Source organism: Vombatus ursinus, unplaced genomic scaffold, assembly GCF_900497805.2.
Source record: "Vombatus ursinus unplaced genomic scaffold, bare-nosed wombat genome assembly UNPS02012179.1, whole genome shotgun sequence".
NCBI lineage: Eukaryota > Metazoa > Chordata > Mammalia > Diprotodontia > Vombatidae > Vombatus > Vombatus ursinus.
This window is the reverse complement of record NW_020951957.1, coordinates 10,301,716-10,317,540: the sequence shown is the minus strand read 5'-3', so window position 1 is coordinate 10,317,540 and position 15,825 is coordinate 10,301,716. Positions and strand designations below refer to the sequence as shown.

The 15,825-nt window shown below is 36.3% G+C and overlaps 1 pseudogene; it reads left to right on the top strand.

The window, feature by feature from the left end:
- Positions 1-3,702: 3,702 nt before the first annotated feature.
- On the top strand, positions 3,703-4,972 carry LOC114039712 (annotated as a pseudogene).
- Positions 4,973-15,825: the final 10,853 nt, after the last annotated feature.

Below are 15,825 nucleotides of genomic sequence, written 5' to 3'. Positions count from 1 at the left end.
TTTTTTTTTTTTTTTTTTTTTGGTGAGGCAATCGGGATTAATTGACTTGCCCAGGGTCACACAGCTTGTGTCATATGTCTGAGACCAGATTTGAGCTCAGGTTCTCATGATGCCAAGGCCAGAGTTCTAGCCACTGTGCCACTTCGCTGCCCCTTGAACTAACCATTCTTTTTTTTTTGTAAAAAAAAATTTATTTTTAATTTTCAACATTCATTTCCACAAGGTTTTGAGTTCCAATTTTTCTCCCTATCTTGTCCCTCCCCCACTCCAAGATGGTGTGCATTCTGAATATCCCTTCCCCTAATCTGCCCTCCCTTCTATCTCTCCCCTTCTCTTATCCCCTTTCCCTTCTATTTTCCTGTAGGGCAGGATAGATTTCTATATTCCATTGCCTGTATATCTTACTTCCCAGTTGCATGTGAAAACAATTTTTAACATGTGTTTTTAAAGCATTGGGTTCCAAATTCTCTCCCTTCCTCCCTCCCCATCCACCTTCATTGAGAAAGCAAGCGACTTGATACAGGTTATACATGTGTAGTCATGCAAAACACATCTATAGTATTCATGTTGTGGAAAACTAACTACATTTCCCTTCATCCTAATCCACCCTCTGTTTTTTCTGTTCTCTCTTTTGACCTTGTTCCTCCTCAGAAGCATTTGCTTCTGATTATCCCCTCCCCCAATCTGCCCTCCCTTTTATCCCTGCTCTCTTATCCCCTTCCCCCCTATTTTCCTATAGGGTAAGGTAGATTCCATACCCAATAGAGTGTGTACGGTATTCCTTTCCAAGTCAAATCTGATGATAATAAGATTCACTCATTCCCTTTTGCTTTCCCCCACTTTCATTCCACTGTAAAAGCCCTTTCTTGTCCATTTTATTCCGCTAGACATTCTTAAGGAAAGTTATCTCTTCTCTAGACACACCTGCTCCTTCTTCCTAACATCCCTTCTTCCAAATCTTTGTTGGAAAGTTTTAGGTTCCATTCTTATACCACTTTAAAAATCCCTAGAAGCTCCCTGTCTATGATATCAGAAATGGGAAGCTGATATACCTAAACAAAGACCATGTTCTAACCTACCCTCCATATCTAAAACTTATAGTCTTATTTTCATCATCTGTCACATTGCTTAGTATTGAAAGGATAAAACCTTAGCCATATTTATAAAGGGTAGCTGAAAGAGATCAGCATACTATTAGCTCTTTTTTTCCTTCTGTTTTGTTGTGTTTCTTGTTTCTTGTGGTTCCTCCTATTGGTTCTAATTCTTCTTTCCAGCATGACTAATTTGAAGATATGTTTAATAGGAATACATATGTAGAACTTATATCAGATTGCACACTGTCTTGGAGAAGGAGGTGGGGAGGAAGGGGGAGAAAATCTAAAACTCAAAAACCTAGAGATCACCAAGTCCAAATGAAGTCTTCCAGCAGGACTACCAGTGACCCCAGTACCCTCATGAAATCAGATAGCCTCTGCTGTTGTATGCTTTTTTTGTTGCTCCTTACCCCAATGTGTTTCCATTTCTTGAGTTTCTAATGTTAGACCTTAAACCATTCACTAGTATGAGTAAAAATCCATGGAAAAAAGTCATGTTGTTTTATAATTAAGTAAAGCCCCTTTAAAAGTCACATTATTTTAAATGAGACCTTTTAAAAATAGGCCACCATCTTTAGTACGAAAGGCGATACTGATAAATGAAGCATTGTTCACTTAGTCTACATTGACCTGTTTCTACTGTAATGTATTTTGGTAAACACACATCTGTTGTTTATCATGAAAGCCTAAAAGTATGTTATAATTAGAAATCTGCCAATAATTTATTTTCTCCTTAACCTCCTGCTTTATATAGTATTCTCTAATCATGTGACATGATATTGTTTGTTGAATAAAAATACAATCTAGGGCCCAGAGCACATACTTGGCTTGACTTTTTTCATACTTTATTTATTTGCAATAAACACTTTTAATTCATGTTGGCATTTATCTGGCAATTGGAGACTATTATTTTGGGACATTGTTCTATTCCATTGACACAAATCAACCATCTTAGCCAATTGCGAACTTGGCTGATGATTCCCATTTTTTCCCACAATAATAGAGTGAGAATATTTCTCAATAGTGACCTTATTCCCAACTTTTACTGCTCAATAAGCTTATTTTCCCCCAGAAAAAAAAAATGGAATGATGATAATTTCATCATGAAGAAAAGTGCTATGTGCCAAGGAATTTAGAAACATCAAGACGTGTGTGTTTGTGTGTGTGTGTGTGTGTGTGTGTGTGTGTGTGTGTGTGTGTGTTTGATTGGACCTAACTGGACCTGGATTTGAGATCACCTGGTAAGGAACTTTCTCTACCAATACAGATCAGCACCTTCAAAGTAACTTAGAGTTACAGAAAATTGCCTAGAGCACTCAGAACTTCAGCCACAACCTCATCCAATTGTGCCATGCTACCTTCCAGTGTAGGACTTCCAATGTTATGACAAATCTATATCATGCCTCAAACACAGATTCTTAAAAGGAAATTTTCATCAGAAGCTAAGATTTTTTTCCTCCCAAGATTGGTTTCCATGATTTTATTTTTTAAAGCAAGGTAATTGTAAGGCAGAGGTAGAGGTAGAAGGAGCCTTCCAGGTCATTTAATTGAACCCCATCATTTTAGAAATGTTGAAATTCAAAGTCAATAAAATTAAGTGACTTGCCCAAGACTATACAGGTGGTAAATATCTAAGTCAGTATTTGAACCTATGCCTTCTGGCTACAGATCTAGCACACTTTAATTCAACAGACTTCTAAGGAAAAAAAATAAAAAAAAAAAACAAATCATACTAGTAAACAATGATGAAACAAAATGGGCAAAGGACCCACATATACAAAAATATTTATTGCAGCTCTTTCTGTGGTGTCAAAGAATTGGAAATTGAGAGGATTCCATCAATTGGAGGATGGCTGAACAAGTTGTGGCATACTATACAAGTTGTGAAATGCTATTGTGCTATAAGAAATGATGAGGAAGTGGGTTTCAGAAAAAAAATCCTGGGAAGACTCGTATGGACAGATGCTGAGTGAAGCGAGCAGAACCAGCAGAACATTTTATGTTGTACATAGTAGTAGCCATGATATACAATGACTAACTTTGATAGACTTGGCCCTTCTCAGCAATGCAAGCATCTAAGATATCTCCAAAGGTCTCATGATGGAAAATGCTATCCACATCCAGAGAAAGAACTATGGAGTTTGAATGCAGACAACAGCATACTATTAGCTCTTTTTTTCCTTCTGTTTTGTTGTGTTTCTTGTTTCTTGTGGTTCCTCCTATTGGTTCTAATTCTTCTTTCCAGCATGACTAATTTGAAGATATGTTTAATAGGAATACATATGTAGAACTTATATCAGATTGCACACTGTCTTGGAGAAGGAGGTGGGGAGGAAGGGGGAGAAAATCTAAAACTCAAAAACCTATAGAAGTGATCATTTAAACTAAAAATAAATTAATTGGAAAAAACAAACAAAACAAACAAAACAAAAACAAAGCAAAACAACAGCAACAACAACAACAAAGAAAATAAAACTTCCAGCAGCTCGATCGAGGCAACGATGACAGCAAACAGGGCAGAATGAATCATGGGTAATCCCTAAGAGAGTGTGATGCTGTGTGGAAATTCAGGAAAACCTCACTTTCCCTGATCAGAGGGTTGAAAGATCTTGAAGAGCTGCACTAAGCCAAAATGTCATGTGAATTGCAGACACCATAAGAAGGAGTTGATGAATTTGGGGAAAAGAAAAAAAGCTATGGAGGAACTGAATGGGAAAACCATGCAAAAGAAATGGACCTTTCTGAGCTTCTGAAGGAACAGACTAAGGAGTCTCGTGACTATGAAGAGAATACCCAGTTTGTCAAAGATTTCTTTATTATTATTATTATTAATTTTTTTGATGAGGCAATTGGGGTTAAGTGACTTGCCCAGAGTCACACAGCTAGTAAGTGTTATCTGTCTGAGACTGGATTTGAACTCAGGTGCTCCTGACTCCAGGGCTGGTGCTCTATCCACTGTACAACCTAGCCACCCCTCATCAAAGATTTCTTGAAAAGCCCCTGGAAGAAGAGATGGACCACAACAAGGACCACCCAGACTTTACTGCCATGTATTTCCCCATGGAGCTACACTGTGAGAAGATGCTGATCAAGGACATGGAGTATTTCTTTGATGAGGAGTAGAGGAAGATAGTGAAGTGTTCAGAGTCCACCCTGGGCTATGTAGACCAGATCCATTATGTGTGGGCAGCATGAGCCAGAGCTCCTCATGGTCCATACTTACACACAGTTCATGGGTGAGCTTTCTGGGGGCCAGGTACTGAAGAAGATGGTCAGAGAATACTGAAGCTGCCAAGCACCAAAGAAGGGACCCAGTTTTATGTGTTTGAGAATGTAGACAATGCCCAGAATTTCAAGCAGTTTTATGAGGCCAGAATTAATCCCCTGGAGCTGGATCTGAAGACCAGGGAAATAAAATTGTTGAGGAGGCTAACAGGGTTTTCAAGTACAACACGTGGATTTTTTTTTTTGTTAGGCAATGGGGCTAAGTGACTTGCCCAGGGTCCCACAGCTACTAAGTGTCAAGTATCTGAGGTTGAATTTGAACTCATGTTCTCCTGACTCCAGGTCCAATGCTCTATCTAAGGCACCAAATAGCTGCCTCCAACATGCAGATTTTCAATAAACCAGACAAGGGTGGCTTTTTGCTGGCCACAGAATCCCAGGATGGAGAGCTTCTAGTACATGATGGGAAAGGAGATGTGTGCAAGTGACCCCACTATGATGCTCAACAAGGTGCCCATGAGGTTAGTGCTTGCCTCTTCAAAAATGTCACTGCCATGTTGAGGCAGTCCAACCTTCAACTTATCCTTGCTGCTGTTGTGGCCCTGGCTTATGGACTGATGACCTGGTACTTCATGGGAAGTAGGAGTCCATGACCCTGGTACTTGCCAGGGATGATCCCCTCAATCCACCATTCCTACTGTAACCCCACGGACTAAACCACCACCTCAGGTGACATTTTTTTTAAAGCTGGATTTGAGAAAATAAGCAAACAATAAAACCATACCTTAAAGTCAATGCCCAACAGACTGTTCTCTGTGACATGATTTTGTAACCCGGATAAAAAAGGTAGGGTCATGGATCTCCCCAGCAAGAAAAGCCCAGAGGACAACTCAAACCCAGAACTTATTAATACAGGAAGCACAGCTTAGATCCAAAAACCTCTATGCAGTGGAGCAATTTCCCTCAGCTTTGTGGAATCAACTCCTACCCTAAGGCCTCCACCATGTACTTAGGGTTCTCTTCTTCCTTCTTCTTGTCTCTTATCACTCAGGTTTGTGTTAATCACTGAGTCAATGAGATGCTTCACTCGGAACAATGGTAACTTGCTGTTGTCCACCAAATGAGAGGCAGGGGGACAAATTACCCTGGGAGGAAAATAACCTCTGTTTCTAAGCCTGAGAACCAGGCTTCTACCCCAGACTCTGAGAAAGAGTTTCATTTTGGCTACTTCCTTCAGCAGACTAACCCTTGCTTTCCCTCCTGTACAGAACAACAGAAGCAAAGAGTTTGGCTTCTCATGTTACCAATGTAAATGCTAAAACATTCAATAAAGTTTATACTTGGAAAAAAAAGAAATAAAAAAACAATGATGAACCAACACAAAGTAAGATCTCCACAAGTAATGAATATAGGGTATTCTTTGCAGTTAGATATAGTCAATGATACAAAATTAGGTGTTATAAGATGAAGGATGCTAGAATCTACTGGGTTAACATGAGCCAAGAGAGTAAGCCAGTCTGTAAGTGATGGGATCTATAACTATGAATAAAAGCTATAAAAAGCCTGCAGAGGGAGCCGAAAGACACCAAGATGCAGTTTCAGGTTTATGGATAGTCTGTTTCGTCTTTTTTATGGAGAAGATGCTAGAATGGAGGCCATCAACAAAATGGGATCCAATATATGAAAAGTAAAAGAGGAAGTGAAGTTTAAAAGCAAATATACAAGGGACTCCAGAATATTTTTCCTCCATCCAAAAGAAGAGCTACATGTTAGGTCAGCTTTTACAACAGAATAAACAGACATAACAAATTCATAATCTATTGTTATCACATACAATTAAAACTAGATTTTGATATAAAATAAAAATTTTCAGTCTAGAATTGAGTGTTCTCAATAATCTGGCTCCAATCCAGTTTTCAACCTTTTTTCTTTACTGTTAACTATTCTGTGAATTAAACTTGTCATCTATCTCTGCCAGACATTTGCACAGGTCAACTCCAATAAGTGGAATATAATCCATGCCTATCTCATCTAAAGTCTTCCTTCAAGGCCCAGCCTAGAAGGTATCTCCTACATAAAATTTTCCCTGATTCCATCAGCTAAAAGTTTTCCCAATCTCCTCCTCATGCTCCAACTTGAATCATATATTTTCCTTTATGTGACATTCTCTCTGGTAGAATGTAAGCTCTCCCAATGCAGAAATGGTGTAGTTTTATGCTATCAAAGTCTGTCTTATGCACAACAAGTATTTTATAAGTTTTTGTATTATTCAATTCGGCGTATGTGAGCTTTTCCTATATCATTCCATTGGCAGACTAATTGCCCTGATTCTGAAAGGAATATCACTGTGACAGCTCCTGAACTCAGTTGAGTTTTAATATTAGGTAAATGTGACTGAAACTCAGATTATTCTTTAGGACTTTCTGTTTACATAGACATGAATTTCAAGTCCTAGAACTGCTGAGATTGTTAGCTGAAAGATATAAGAATGTTATCTATCTATCTAGCTAGCTAGCTATCTACTTATCTACCCATCTACCTACCTATCTAAGGACATTTCCTGAACAATACAGCAATCACAAAGACTGGGTTTGGTCAGATTATGTGGTTCCTTTTTTGTTTTTCCTTTAATGCTCTCAACCTCAGGAAAAACCCTGGAAGAGCTGAATCAGAAGAAAGATGGAGTGCAGCAGTCCAGTAGCCCAGGTAGCTTGAGGGATTAACTGGAAAGACCCCTCTTACCCTGGGGGAAGGGGAGCAGTACAGAATGGGAGGCATCCCAGCAAGCTAATAGAAAGCCCCACCTCAGCATACCAGGAGGAGATCCTGAAGCCTAGGTGGTAGAGCAGGCAAACACCAACACCTGGACCCTGAGTGCCTCATTGAGGGTGGGGGAACCAGTGGAAACCAGCTCAGAAAACCACCAGGAGCCTCAGCATTCTACAGCAACTGGCTCTCCCAGTGCCTCAGCAAAACTAAAGGAAACAGCGCTCCAAGGGGCCCCAGGTAGATAAACACCCTACAACATCCATCTGAAAAGAAGTAAAGAAAGCAAAAGGAAGGAAAGGCCTGGGTGAGCAGGAAATCTCTAGGAGCCACACTACCCAATCCTACCCCCAGAGTTCCAATATTGTTGTTTCCAGCCCAACACCAGGTAAAATGACAGAATCCTACAGCCTCCAACTGCCAACATTGGAGACCCCAGCACACAAAGCCATCAACCAGGCCCGAAGCTCCCAACACAAGAAGCTTGGGTCAGTGCCCTCTGCTCCCCAGCAGGAGAGCCCAATCTCTTTAAAGGCCAGGACATAAGCAAACACCATGAGCAAAAAGAAACATAAGATAGATTCTTGTTATGGGAAAAGTGAAGATCAAGGCAGAAATTCTGAAGAGGACAACATTGTCAATAAACCCACATCTGGAATCTCAAAAGGGAATATGAACTGGTCTGAAGCCCAACAAGCCTTCTTAGAAGAACTCAAGAAGGATTTTAAAAGTCAAATGAGAGATGTAGAAGAAAAAATGGGAGAAGAAATGAGAGGTATGCAAGAGAGAGTCAATATTTTGGAAAAAGAAGGAAAATTAACTGTAGAAAACAAGTCCTTAAAAAATACAATTGTCCAACTGAGAAAAAAGTACACTGAAGAAAACAAGTCCCTAAAAATACAGTTGGCCAAATGGGGAAGGAGATACAATATCTAATGGAAGAAAACAATTTGTTAAAAATTAGAATTGGTAAATGGAAGCTAATGACTCTATGAGAGAGTAAGAATCAGTTAAACAGAAACAAAAGAATGAAAAAATAGATGAAAATATAAAATATCTCATTGGTAAAACAACTGACCTGGAAAATCAATCCAGGAAAGACAATTTAAAAATTATTGGTCTACCTTAAAATCATGATGAAAAAAAGAACCTGGACAGTATCTTTCAGGAAATCATAAAGGAAAAGTGCCCTGAAGTCCTAGAACCAAGGGTTAAATAGCATAGAAAGAATCCACCAATCACCTCCTGATAGAGATCCCAAATTGAAAACACCAAGGAATATAGTAGCCAAATTCCAAAATTACCAGGTCAAAGAGAAAATACTGCAAGTACCCAGAAAGAAACAATTTAAATATCATGGAACCACAGACAAGATTATACTGCACTTTGCAGCTTCTACATTAAAAGACCATAGGACATGGAATATGATATTCCATAAGGCAAAGGAGCTTGGATTGCAACCAAGGATCAACTACCCAGCAAAAATGAACATGATCTTTCAGAGGAGGAGATGGATATTCGATGAAATAGGGGACTTCTATACCTTCCAGATATAAATACCAAAGCTCAACAGAAAATTTGATCTTCAAATACAAGACTCAAGAGAGACATAAAAAGGTAAACAGGACAGAAAGCAACAACATGTTATTAATAAGGACAAACTCTTTACATCCTTACAAGGAAAGATGACACTTGTAACTCTTGAGAACTGTATTGTTACTATACCATGTAAAAGGGGTGTACATAAAGGGGGTGGATATTAATTGACTTTGATGTAATGATGAAAAAAATCTAAACAAGTAGGTCAAATGGATTCAAGTAAGTGAATTAATCCGATCTAGCTAAGAAAATGTACTGAGAGAAAAGGAAAGGAGGAGGCAGACAAGGGTAAATTACACTATAGGAAAAGGTACAAAAGCTGATTACAACTGAGGGAAAGAAGGGAGGGAGATGAGCATTATTTGAACCTTACTCTCATCAGATTTGGCTTAAGAAGGGAATAACATAATCAGTTAGGGCCTATAGGCAGTAGGAGGGAAAAGGGGAAAGAAAAAGGAAGGAGGCTAATAGAAGGGAGGTGGGACTGAGGGAGGTGGTGGTCAAAAGCAAAAGTGAGGAGGGAAAAGGAGAAAGGAGAAAAAAAAGCATAAATGGTGGGGAGGGAGTATGAAGAGAAAGACACAGATAGATATCATAAATGTGAATGTGATACATGAATATAATGGAATACTATTGTGTTATAAGAAATGATGAACAGGCAGACTTCAGATAAACCTGAAAAAACTTGTACGGTTTGATGCTGAGTGAAGTGAGCAGAACCAGGAGAACATTGTACACAGTAACAGCCACATTAAGTGATGACTGACTTTAATAGACTCAACCCCTCTCACCAATGCAAGGATCTAAGACATCTCCAAAAGTCTCATGGAGGAAAATGCTATCCCCATCCAAAGAGAGAACTATGGAGTTTAATGAAGATCAAAGCATACTATTTACTATTTGTTTTCTTCTGTTGTGTTTTGTTTCTTCTTCCTGGTGGTTCCTCCTATTATAACATCACTAATGTGAAAATATGTTTAATAAGAATGTATATGCATAGCGTATATTAGATTGTGCACTGTCTTGTGGAAGGAAGGAGGGAGGGAAGGAGAGGGAGAAAAATTTAAAACCCAAAAGCTTATGGAAGTGATTGTTGATAAATCAAAATAAATTAATAAAAAAAAAAGAAAAAAGAGAAAAAGAATGCTCTCAATTTCCTCTAAATCTTTATTGCATTTTGGCATTATTGTGATTACTTATTTCTCCTTTGTGTTAGAAAAAAATGAAACTCTTATATGATTAAAATTTAGAGATTGTTTAAAGGGGAATTAAGACTAGATTCTCTTGTATCTTCTTAAAGCAAGCAAATGAAGTTGGGGTGGTGTGAAAGACAGCAATCAGAAATATTCAAGTTTTAAAACATAAAGAAAATTTATTCAAACTGTCTGACTTAAAGAAGAGAATCAGTAGAATCCAATCTCTGAAAGGAAATCATCATTCAGATGAGATTGTTGGGACAGATTCCCAATTACAATTCCTGCCATCTACCTCCTAGCTCTTATCTTTCATCTTGCCATCTCAGTGCTTTGCCATCCATTCAGTACCAGAGATAGGGCCCTGAATGTCCTATGAAGATATATGAAACATTTCCATCCTTTAGATCTGGAGCACTGAGCATTAAGTGGAAAACACTCTACAGCCTAAATAGACTTGAGCCTGATTTTTTTTTTTTTTGCAATTTCTAGGCCCTTTCAACATGAAGTGTTCAGATCTTGTGGAAGATTTTTTTTTTTTTTGCTTTATTACAAAAGATTTTTGCCCTCTGATTGCCAGAATGATCCATTAAGGTATTTTGCAGACTGGCCTCATGTACCATTTCCCTTACATGAGACCCATTAATGATATTGTATGACTAAGGATAACACAGCCTGAGTGCCGACAAATGAAAACAATTTCTATGCTACTTCAGTGAACAGATAGAGTTATTTCTCATCTAATATCTATTGGAAAGGGAATGATAGAATGATGCAATAAAAATATCAAAATGACTTAAATTAGGAAGATTTTAGATGTGGTACTTTGTTCTTGGCTGGGTATGAGGACAAAGGGCTAGATAATGTATCCTCAGGTGACAGAGAATGGGGGAATTTAGTATTTGGTTTGTCTACTATTTAGAATCACAGACTCATAGAATATTTAATGCTGAAAGGGACCTTAGTGATCACGTAGCTCAAAACTTTCAGGTTTTAGATAACATGACTGAGGCCTAGAAAGGCTAAATAATTTGTCCAAGATCATATAGCTAAATACAGGCAGAGGTTAGATAAAAATATGCATTTCCTGATCCTCAATACTATACTTTTTCCTTTATACAATAACACCTTTTAAAGTTTTTGCATATCCACATAATCATAGAATTTGAGAGTTATGAAAGATGTCAGTGCCATCTACCTAGTCCTACCCATATCTGAATATGAATACCCTCAATAACATGCTGAAAAAGTTGTCACCCAGACTTTTTTGAAGACCTCCATTAAGAAAGAACCCACTGTTTCTTAAGGCAGCCCTGTGCACTTTTGGATAGCTCTAATTATCACAGTTTCACAAATTTTATTTTCTTCTGAACTTAAGAAATAAAACAAGCATTTCCATACATAGTAGAATCGAAAAAAAAATAAAATTGCATATGAAATTGCAAATCTGTTATGTACATGGTATTCCTTTTACAATATATATTAATCATTTTTTCCTTTTTTTTTCTTCTCTCCTCTCCCTGCCTTAGAGATGGCTATCTTTAGACACAAATATGTTTATATACAAACATACATACAAACACACATATGTATAATAATTCTATATATACCTCTATTTATCAGTCCTTATCTGGATACATATGGGTTCTTCCTTCATAGGTCCTTTAATTTGCATTTGACGTAGTCACCCAAAGTTCTTAAAACAATGTTGGTGGTACTGTAGACAACATTCTCTTGGTTCTGTTCATTTTGCTCTTTGTTGCTTCATGCAAGTCTATTCATGGTTTTCTAAGATCAAGCTCATCATTTTTATAGCACAGTACAACTATTTGCCACAATTTGTTCAGCCATTCCCCAATTGATGGGCATCCCCACAATTTCCGGTTCTTTGCCACCACAAAAAGAGCTGCTATAAATATTTTAGAATATATAGGTTCTTTTCCTTTTTCCCTAATCATCTCTGGAAACAGATCTAGTAGTGGTATTGCTAGGTCAAAAGGTATAGGTACTTAAATAACTCATTAGGCAAAATTCCAGTTTGCTCTCCAAAATGATTGGATTAAATCACAGTTCCACCAACAGTGAATTCATGTCCAAGTTTTTTCCACATCCCTTAAAATATTTGTTGCTTCCCCTTTCAATCATTTTAGCCAATCTGATAGGTGTAAAATGACATCTCAAGTTTCTTTGAAGTATTTCTTTACATTAATCTAGGGGGAAATTAATCTAGAAGAATAAGGTAAAAAAAAATCAATTGAAATCATGAAAGATAATTTGAAGGAAAGGGACCTAGAAATACCAGATTTCAAAATATATTAAAAATTAGTAATTATTAAAATGATTTCATTTTATTCAAGAAATAGAAATGCCCATCAGTGTAACTGTTTAAGCAGTTTCACAGACTCTGTATCCTAGTGTTTGATTAACCAAAAGACCCCAGACACTGGGGTAATAACTCACTATCTGACAAGAACTAATGAGAAAATTGGAAATGATGTATGGCAGAAACTAGTTATAGACAAACATCTCACAATATGTGTGTGTACATATACACACACACGTACATATATACACATATGCACACACATATACATAGTTAGACATAAAGGGTTACATCACAAAATTTTAAAAGTAAGGAAGAAATTGAGATATTTTGAAGGAATAATGCATGACTAAAGAAGGGAAAGAGAAGACACAAAATATAAGATTGACAAATTCGAATAAAATAAATTTAAAATATTTTCCAAAAACAAAACCTAAAAAGCAGAAATTGGAAGGAAAAAAGGTAAATTAGGAGAAAAATTCTTTGCAGAAATTAAAGTCTACTTCTGAGTACTGTGAAATTCCTATGCATGTAAGGAATTGACTAAAATGTATAAAAATAAAAGGTGTCACTTAATTGATTAATGTCCAAATATTATGAACAAATAAGTTTTTGAGAAAGAAATCTAAGCTATCAAAAGTTACATAACACAATGTTACAAACCCCCAAAATTTATAAAATGCAAATTAAAGAAATTTTCACATTCATAAGATTGGAAATTGACAAATATCGAAAAGACTGAAGGTAAAAGGCACATTAATACTGTTGGTAGAGCTTTGAATTGGTCTAGTCATTTAAGAAAATTATTTGGAATTATGTCCAAAATGCATTAAATTGTGTAGAACTTTTGACCCAGTAATCTAATTACTAGATTTGTATCTTGAAGAAATAAAAAAAAAGACATTTAACAAATATTTATAGAAGCTTTTTGATTGGCAAAGAACTAAAAAGTGAAGAGATGGATGTCCATCAATGTGGGGATGGCTAAAACATTTAAAAATGTAGCACCATTTTTCAGTAATAAATTAAGGTTACAGTTTCAGATAAATTTTGGAAGATTTATATAAACTGACATAGAATAAAGTGAGAAGAATCAAGAGAACAATTTATAGGATAACAACATTGTAAAGAAAATCAACTGAAAACCCTCAAAATTCTGATTAATGCAATGGTCAACCATAATTTCAAAGGACCCATAATGAATATGAATGCTACCTACAGGCATATTATGTGCATGTTTCTGCATCTGTGTCTGTGTCAATGTCTGTGTCTGTGTATATGTAGTAGTTGCTGTTTACTTGGCATATTCTAGACTAGAAAATGACTTTCATTGATGATGAGCTACAATCAAATTAATTGGAAATGGATTCTTTTTTAATAGCATGTTCCCAATTACATGTCAAGAAAAATTTTTTCTCATTCCTTCCCTCCCCTCTGTTCCCCTCTTCTGAAAATAGTAGGCAGTTTTATAGAGTTCACACATATGTTATCATGTAAAAATATTTCCATATTTGTCATAGTTGTGAAAATAGAAACAGATCAAAATGGAAAATAATGAGGAGAACAATGTGAAAAAATATAATTCAATCTGCATTGCGTCCATCAGTTCTTTATATGGATATGAATAGCATTTCCCTTCAAAAGTCCTTTATACTTGTCTTGGATCATTGGGTTGCAGAGAAGAGCTGAGTCATTTATAGTTCATCATCACAATGTTGCTGACACTGTGTACAATGTTCTCCTGATTCCACCCATTTCACTTTGCATCAGTTTGTACAAGTCTTTCCAGGGTTCTCCGAAATCTGCCTACTCATAATTTCCCATTGCACAATAATATTCCACCACATTCATATACCACAACCTGTTCAGCCATTCCCAAATTGATGGGCATCACTTCAATTTCCAACATTTTGTCACCATGAAAAGGGTTGCAATAGACATTTTTGCACATGTAGGTGTGTTTCCTTTATTTAAGATCTCTTTGGGATATAGACCTGATAGTGGTATTGCTGGATCAAAGAGTATGCACAGTTCGGTTTCCCTTTGGAAGTAGTTACTAATTGCTCTCCAGAATGGTTGGATCAGTTCACAATTCCACCAACAGTGCATTAATGTTCTAATTTTGCCACATCCACTACAAAATTTATAATTTTCCTTTATTGTCATATTAGCCAATCTGAAAGGTGTGAAATGGTGCCTCAGAAAAGTTTTAATTTTTATTTCTCTAATAAAAAAGTTATTTAGAGCATTTCTGCATATCCTTTAAGGTAGCTTTGATTTCTTCATCTGAAAACTGTCTGTTCACATCCTTTGACCTTTTATCAACTGTGGAATATCTTGAATTCTTAAAAATAAAAATGACCCAGTTCTCTATATATTTGAGATATAAGGCCTTTATCAGCTATAAAAATTGTTCCTCAGCTTTGTGCTTTTCTTCTAATCTTGGTTGCATTGATTTTGTTTGTACAAAAGCTTTTTTATTTTAATATAATCAAAATCTATTTTACACTTAGTAATGTTCTTTATCATTTTTTTGGTCATGAATTCTTCCCTTCCCAATAGATCTGACAGGTAGACTAATCCTTACTCTTCTAATTTACTTATGGTGTCACCCTTTATGTCTAAATAATGGGCCCATTTTGACCTTATGTTAGTATACAGTGTGAGATGTTGGTATATACCTAGTTTGTGTCCTATTGTTTTCCAGTTTCCCCAGGAGCTTTTGTTCAAATAATGAGTTCTTATTTCAAAGGCTGGGGTCTTTGGGTTTATCAAACACTGGGTTACTATGGCCATTGACTACTGTGTCTTATAAATCTAATCTATTCCATGGATTTACCACTCTATTTCTTAGCCAGTACCAGATAATTTTCATAGCTACTGCTTTATAATATATTTTTAGATCTGATATTACTAGACTACCTTCCTTTGTATTTTTTTTATTAATTCCCTTGATATTTGTCTTGGCAGGTAGATGCCCAAATATTTTATATTATTTACAATTATTTTGAATGGAATTTCTCTTTCAGTCTCCTGCTGGGCTTTGTTGGTCATATAAAGAAATGTTGATGATCTATGTGGATTTATCTTATATCCTGTAACTTCACTAAAATTGTTAATTATTTCAAGTAGTTTTTTTTTTTATTGATTCTCTAGGGCTCTCTAAGAATACCATGATATCTTTTGTAAAGAGTGATAGTTTTGTTTTCTTACTGCCAATTCTAATTCATTTGATTTGTTTAGGCATCCTTGCTCCACCCTTGATCTTATTGGGAAGGCTTCTAGTTTATCCTCTTTACAGATATTGTTTGTTGATGGTTTTAGAAAGATACTGCTTATCATTTTAAGGAAAATTCCATTTATTCTTATGCTCTCTAGTGTTTTTTTTTTAAATGGGAATAGGTGTTCTATTATGTCAAAAGCTTTTTTTTGTGTATTAAGATAACCATATGATTTATGTTGATTTTGTTCTGATAAGGTCAGTTATGGAAATAGTTTTCCTAACATTGAACCAATCCTGCATTCCTGATAAAAATATCACCTAGTCAAAGTTTATAATTCTTGCGATATATAGCTATAATCATCTTGTTAGTATTTTGTTCAAAATTTTGCATTGATATTCATT